The sequence below is a fragment of the Podarcis vaucheri genome (assembly GCF_965113315.1).
Source record: "Podarcis vaucheri genome assembly, chromosome: 9".
Classification (NCBI taxonomy): Eukaryota; Metazoa; Chordata; class Lepidosauria; order Squamata; family Lacertidae; genus Podarcis; species Podarcis vaucheri.
In genome coordinates, this window is record NC_138767.1 from 77186752 (window position 1) to 77194521 (window position 7770).

A 7770-nucleotide genomic window follows, 5' to 3' on the forward strand; every position below is an offset into this window, starting at 1 on the left:
AAGAAAGGTCTCTTAGGGGGGGGGGGACATAGGGAAGGATCTTTTCCGGGAGGGATTAAGGGGGGGGGAAGGGGGCAGCTTCAGGGAGAGGGAGCAGAGGAGGGGGACAAGGTCTGAGGGGGACACTGGGGGGAGGGGGGAAGGAGGGAGGGGGATGTCCTCGGGGAAGATCTCAGGGGGGAGGGGGCAAATTCGGAGAGGGGGGAAGGCGGGAGGGGGATATCTTCAGGGAAGATTTCGGGGGGGAGGGGGCATATTCGGGGAGGGGGCAGATTGGGGGAGGGGTTCAGGGGGGAGGGGGGCAGGGAGGGATGGCTGGGGTCCTGGGCACTGGGAGCACTGGCGCCTGCAGCAAGACATCTCTCTATCCGTCTGCAACTGCCTTGGAGTTCTCTGGCGTCTCCAGGGACACTGGAACCCTGCCATTGTGACACACATGGCTGCAAATCCCAGGCAACCAAACGGGGATCCTCCAATTTGTGGGTCAAAGTCAGCCTCCCCAGAGGTCTGTTTAACTCGGCCCACAAGGCCATTTTCCCAGCGTCACACCCACCTGGTCCATTGGAGATGATGAATTGGGCAGGAGTTTCGGATCCATCTTCAGTTAGCTGCATAGACTCAGGATCCGGTCACTGTGTGCTTTCTCTAACTCCACTGATTCCCTCATAGATTTGGGGGCATTTGGGGACAGCACTCCACTGCTTTCTCTTCCTCGGCCTTCATTGGTTCATTGGCTGAAATGTCAATTTGCTCGGAGCCCCCCACTCCACCCCCTTTTAAATCCTTTCCCCCCTGGAAGTGAAAGGACAGTAAGGGGGGGGGTGCTATCTCAGCAAGAAGTCCCATTCCTTCCAAAGGGAAGCAAAACAAGCAAAACAAGCACACCAGCTCCAAGGCTTTCTGTGGAACCAAAGCCTTTTGCCTTCCACCCCTGGCAACCCCCCAGAATGGCTCCTTGATGGCCTCCCAGCCAGAACAAGAGGCCCTCTGCCTTCAAGAGCAGGTGTCCCTCTTTGCAGGTGAACGTCCCTCTCCTGATAGGCTGGAGGAACCGGATGCTACCTATTTTAAGGCCTGCCCTATTCTTCCGACTGTAAATTGTTCTAATAATAATAATAATAATAATAATAATAATAATAATAATTTATTATTTATACCCCGCCCATCTGGCTGGGCTTCCCCAGCCACTCTGGGCGGCTTCCAAAATAATATTAAAATACTGTGATACATCAAACATTAAAAGCTTCTGTAAACAGGGCTGCCTTCAGATGTCTTCTAAAAGTCTGGTACTTGTTGTTCTCTTTGACATCTGGTGGGAGGGCGTTCCACAGGAAGGGCGCCACTACTGAGAAGGCCCTCTGCCTGGTTCCCTGTAACTTGGCTTCTCGCAGTGAGGTAACTGCCAGAAGGCCCTCGGTGCTGGACCTCAGTGTCCGGGTAGAACGATGGGGGTGGAGACGCTATTTCAGGTATACTGGACCGAGGCCGTTTAGGGCTTTCAAGGTCAGCACCAACACTTTGAATTGTGCTCGGAAACGTACTGGGAGCCAATGTAGGTCTTTCAAGACCGGTGTTATGTGGTCTCGGCGGCCGCTCCCAGTCACCAGTCTAGCTGCCGCATTCTGGATTAGTTGCAGTTTCTGGGTCTCCTTCAAAGGTAGCCCCACATAGAGCGCATTGCAGTAGTCCAAGCGGGAGATAACCAGAGCATGCACCACTCTGGCAAGACAGTCCATGGTCAGATAGGGTCTCAGCCTGCGTACCAGATGGAGCTGGTAAACAGCTGCCCTGGACACAGATTTAACCTGTGTCTCCATGGACAGCTGTGAGTCCAAAATGACTCCCAGGCTGCGCACCTGGTCCTTCAGGGGCACAGTTACCCCATTCAGGACCAGGGAATCATCCTTGAAATAATCCTTCTTGTTTCAAGGTTGCATTTTTATATTGTTGGAACCTCCCCTCGGACTGCGTGGTGAAGGAAATAAATTTCACAAAGCTTTGCCAAAATATACAAGTCAAAATCCAATTTTTGCTGGAAATGTAAGGAGGCGGAGGGTACTGTGATGCACTCATGGTGGGGCTGCGGAAGAGTTAAAAATTTGGGGGGTTGCATTCATGAGGAATTTAAAAAGATGCTCAAAATCTCTATAGGAAAAAACCCAGAGGAAGTCACATGGGTGTAGGTAATTTTAATTTTTTGTATGTTTAAGTAGGTTGTTCTTCAATGTTTCTATTATTTTTTTCTTGGTATGTAGATTTAGTGTGTTTTTATTTGGAAATAAAAGTTTTTTTAAAAAAAAGAAAAGAAAAAGAAATTTAACAAAAAAACAGCCAAAACCAATAGGGACTCCGACATCTTGTTTTAATAATAGCACTTTTTTGGGGGGGGGGCAATAAAACAAGTCTGTTTCTACAATACAAAAGAAAAACAAAAAGTTTAAACAGTAGTACCCAGCTGCATCAAAGGTGTGTAAAATAATCCCTGACAATGGAATTTGCACCATTATAGAAGCAAACTCATCCCCTCAGAAGCCTCCCATTTGGGCACCTCAAGGGAGACGTGAAAGAGCCTCAGAGGGCAGCGAGGCGGGGATGAAGCAACAAGCCACACCAAGGGGAATGCTGCCGTCCTATGGGCCTCGCTCCCGCACTCGCCCACCACTCCCAACCACGGCTGCCAGCCAGAGCGGCATCGGAGGACGCCAGCGGGGGGATTGGCCAGCCACGAGTTGTGTTTACCTCACAGCCATTCCTCAGTCAGTGAGGCGCTTGCGTTACTTACCTTGCAATGTGAATACAGTTGCCCCTTTAATAAATATTTAGCAGGTCTACTCAGAAGCCCCACTGGGTCAAGACAGTAGCAACTTCAGCTGCTACACACCCTACATCTAAGGGCCTCCACCCTCGCAGAACTACAATTCCCAGCACCCCTAGCAAACTACAGTTCCCAGGCTTTGGGGAGGGGGGAACCCATGCGCTTTAAATGTATGTGGTGTGTTATCAAGCCAGAACTTTTATAATTCAATGTTTTAAATCCAATTTCGACCAAGTAGCTCTGATCGGCATTCGTCGTGGTTCTCTCCTTCCTGCCCATTTTACCCGCACCACCATCTTGTGAAGCATAGTTCTGTGCAATGTCTCTACACGTTAGGGATTGAATAACCCTTTTTTGAGTTTTGGCACAAGTGTATTTGAGACCCCGACACCAACGGAATGAGAAAGTGTTAAGTTGTGGGTTGACATAGCAGACGACACAGCGATTTCTCCAAAGCAGCTCTTTATCTTGTAAGCTGGAACAGAACTAAGCTGAGGAGCTCAGTCAGCCTGCTTATATAGAGCTACAGAACAATTGTAACTGTTGCAACGTTCTAAAACTATCCAATCACTGAATGTCACTTTTCGATCCTTCATTTGCATAACTATCTACAGTATCCCCCTGCTGGCCCAGGGTGAGAACTTCAGTACATAACAGAAAGGAATACGAAAGAGACAAACTGGGGCATCAAGAAAACCATCAAGAGAACCACGAGTTCCAAGCAGGCGTCTGGTCTCATCACGTATAACGTAGTAGCATAGATATATATGGGATCAACCTAAGGGACAGTGGTCTTTTGGGCGACAGCCACATTCTAGAGTTTCTGACTCTGGCGTCATGATTGTCATCATACCGTTCAACTTTGCAGCCCAATAAACCAAATGCTTTGTTTCCGTTGAAGTCTTGAGTCTGTAGTTTTCACTGGTTATGCTTCCTTCCTTGTTTCGGTGGGTTAATGGAGGACCAGGTTAGTGCTGGTGTTTTGGCATGGGATGTCCTGACCTCGACTGGATCTCCAACTTTAACATGATTTTATTGTCATATTATTTTCTAATTGATGCCTTGTGATTCGAAGAAATCAGAAAGAGACTTCACTGTTCTCTAGTTGTTACATTTTATGAATTATAATAGAATATATGGCGGCAACCAGGTAATGGAAACGATTGACTGACTTGGCTTTCTTCGCAGCTTCCCCCGACTCTGAGCAGTGGCTGAGTGGCCTGCATTGAGACAGTCTGAGAAGCGTGGGTTAAAGGAGACAGCTTTAGTTTAAAAGATTTAGAGAATAAGGCACTCATTTCAGTCTGCACATCCGCTCTTGTATGGTAAAAGTATCTCTTTCCCATCCAACCCAAAATTGTTTTAATGCATTTCACTTTATAATTGCACTACATAAATGGCTTTCATCTTCTTATTTTCTCTATACAGGGAGGTTTTACAAAAATTTTGAACATTGATGTTACTCATAATGCATGTTCTCATGTCATCTAAGGAAATTGATGTATTGGAAAAGGAAGTATTTTAGGAGTAGCTTAAGTTGTGTGGTTGCTTTGTTTATGTATTGACCTGCTTTCATGGCACATTTCTGTCCTTAAAGACACAGTTTGGTTTTAAGCTACATCTTACCAATAACATCCCTGAATGAGGGTTCATGTGCATCATTATAGTCTAGTTTCAAAGAGAGCCTTGGCTCCTTCATGAGAAGGAAAAGATTTGGTCTTTATTTCTCTTTCCTTGTTATATTTATTGTTAAGAACAATTCAAATAGTATTAATTAATGAGGTTACTCGGGTTGGAGATGAAATGACAAGAGACCAACCAGATAGAATTCAAAACACAGCAGTGGTTACACCTGATCCTTTATTGCAAAATACAGAGTGCAGTTGCAACAGGGGTTGCATTGTATACAGCCAGCCCTCTAGGTAAGTTTACCTTTCCACTCACCTACGTTCCCAAGGTCCCAAATGCAACCAAAGCAATGAACACAAACACCTTGGAGGACGGAATCAGTGTCGGAGCAGATGCATGTGAAGCCGTACGTCCAATGTTCAAGATGCATAGCTTTGGTGGAACCCTCCCACAATCCCATACCTACTTCAGCACTATCCAAATGTCTCACAGTCTTTCCCCATTGAGACAAAATGTAAGTTCTGTTATGGCAAGTGAGGCGGTTCCACTGAAGAAAGCCCGTCCCATGGTGAGATAGGTGTCAGTTTGTATTAACAGTTCCCATACTTGAGTATTCTGTCACTTGGGTCGAAAGGGATGGCGAAGAAGGGACCAGTTATGCCTGATGCTTTATTGCAAAATATAGAGCGCAGTTGCAACAGGGGTTCTCGCTCCTAATCATCCAATGTGGTATGGAGAAAGAACCCTGAACAAAAGGAAGGCACAGCATTTTATACTTTTCTTACAGCACCATATGTTTCTAATAATTCTCATTACTACAGGATTTTTTATAATGATGAGGGAGGCTTGCCCCTCCAGCATGCAGTATGCATCCCCCCTTTGTTCACACACACAATGTCTCCTCAGAGCACCACATAACACACGACACCACCAATTTTCAACCTTGTTCTGTTCGGGAAGAAAATGGCTACCAAGGGGGGAGCTTGGGACATGAGTGAGGGCAGCTATAATCCCTAAATCTGCTGAGCTCAGGTACTCAGCAGCCCCTCTGCCTGAATGATAATCTCTGGCATCCTAATACCTGAGTCCAGACAGGTAGCAATTCCAGAAGCAATAGCAAACCCAGATCAAGACAAAAGGGTGTGGTCAACTTGGTTGGGAAACAAGGACATGTAAATATCTCTTCTGTATCACTTGATGGGTATATGTTGGAGGTCAAGAGAAGGAACCTGATGCTCAGGTTTCTGTCGCCAGACCCTCCCAATGTGTGATGTATTTGTGATGTATGGATGATGTAATTTTAGGGGTGTTGTGGGTCTCTTTGTAAAACTGATAAAAGTGGGGGCCATCCTTTGTTGTGGGCTTCTTCCTGCTGCTTCTGTGGGGTGGGTGGGTGGAAGTCCTGTTGCAACAAGTCATTTGAATAAAGACCAGGCCTACTGGCTGCTGTTTTGGTCCTATATTCCTGGCTGGTGTCTTTGTTTGGTAATCCAAGTGAGCCCAAGGATTTTCCTAGAACAAATAACATGTAGTGATAATGATGGTAATAATAGGATTATTAGATTTCATGCATCTGATGAAATAGCGGTCTATGAAAGTTTCTCCTAAGATAAAGGAGAGTGGAAATAACTTGAGAAGTCCCTCACTCACCTGGTTGCTCTTGCTGACAATGGAGGCAGCGGAATAATGCACTGCAGGGATGGGAGCATTCCTAGGGCTGGCGTCCTGCAGGGTGGGCTGAGGGGGCAGAGGAGTGGGTCAAGTTCGGGGGAGGACTCCGTGAGGAGGGGAATGCCTTCTGGGCCAGGGAGCCTATTCTGGGCTGCAAAGGGGCACGTTCCAGGGCAGGAGCAGCAGGCGGGGTGGGGTGGGGGTCAATTAATTGGTGTGTGCTCACTAAGAGACTTCTGCTGAAGAGGGGCATCACCAGGAGAAGATTCAATGGTCATCATGTGGAAAGAGTGCATGGGAGATGACAGACAGCCTGGTTCAAGCTCAAAGGGGAGTGTTATAAGAAAACTGTATTAATAAAGGTCAATCCCTTCCTTTTTTTATGTCTCCCCGTTGTGCTGAACTATATCCTGTATTAAACTATAAAATGTTGATCTTTTCCAAACTTGAATAATGTTTGTTCTGATGTACTTTGTACCAACTTGTTCTATATATATATATATATATATATATATACATATATATATATATGAAATACCCTGCAAAGTCTGCCCAGCCACGTACATTGGACAAACAAACAGACGAATAAATGCACGTATCGCAGAACACAAGAATGCCGTCAAAAAAGAAGAAAAAACTTCCTCTCTTTTCCAACACATGAAAGAAACAGGACACGAAATTAATTTTGCAGATTCCAAATTGCTCTTTAACATGGAACATCACCACAAGAGAATAATCATGGAAGCCATCGAGATAGAGAAACACCCTCACAACATGAACAAGCGTGACGACACGTCCCGCCTGCCAGACATCTGGAAATTAGCCCTCCCCACAAAAACCGACACCAGAACCAGAGGCACACAGAACGCCGTCACCAATCAACCACACCAGACCCAAACCCAGACCCTCTCCACAGACATATTACAGACTCCATCCAGTAGCCAAACTATAGTGGCACCTCCGGATGCTGCACCCCCCTGCAATCCCTACACAGATCTGGCTGGCACAAGGCACAAAACCACAGCTCGCCCCTATACACGAAGCCAAGCCAGAGCACAACTAAATGCAGCACAGCCATCTTCTCAGAAAAACTCTTCACAAGCTCAAGAGGTCAAGACACGAAAGCTTTAGCAACTAATCTACACTTAATGACCCACCCAGTGGTATTCAGAATATCACTCATGAAATCACTCAAGATATCCCTCAAGTAATTAAGGAACAAAAGAAGAAAAGGCACACTAATCTAGGAACTTCCTCTCTGCCCAGAACGTTGGAGGCTATACACCACACCCCTCTACAGTATTTATAGGAACTCAAACACCAGATTCTGCTCTGTTCCAGTAACAAGAAGCCGAAAGCACCAGCCTGAAGATGACGAGTGAGACCTCGTCGAAACGTCGCACAGACACCCCGACTCTTACACGGGAAGACACCCGAAGACACCAAAACCTGCATATATATATACAGTATACACACACACACACACAGTGGTACCTCGAGTTACAGACGCTTCAGGTTACACACGCTTCAGGGTACAGACTCCGCTAACCCAGAAACAGTACCTCGGATTAAGAACTTTGCTTCAGGATGAGAACAGAAATTGTGCTCTGGCAGCACGGCAGCCGCGAGAGGCCCCATTAGCTAAAGTGGTGCTT

General features: G+C 46.4%; 1 protein-coding gene across 1 annotated transcript in view; it reads right to left on the bottom strand.

Annotated features, from left to right (window-relative positions):
• Window positions 1–4661: 4661 nt before the first annotated feature.
• JAKMIP1 (janus kinase and microtubule interacting protein 1) overlaps window positions 4662–7770 on the bottom strand; it is a 327688-nt gene continuing 324579 nt past the window's right edge. The window contains exon 23 of the transcript XR_014223631.1: window positions 4662–5189. The gene's annotated coding sequence lies outside the window, so the exon portion shown is untranslated. The remainder of the gene's footprint in view (window positions 5190–7770) is intronic.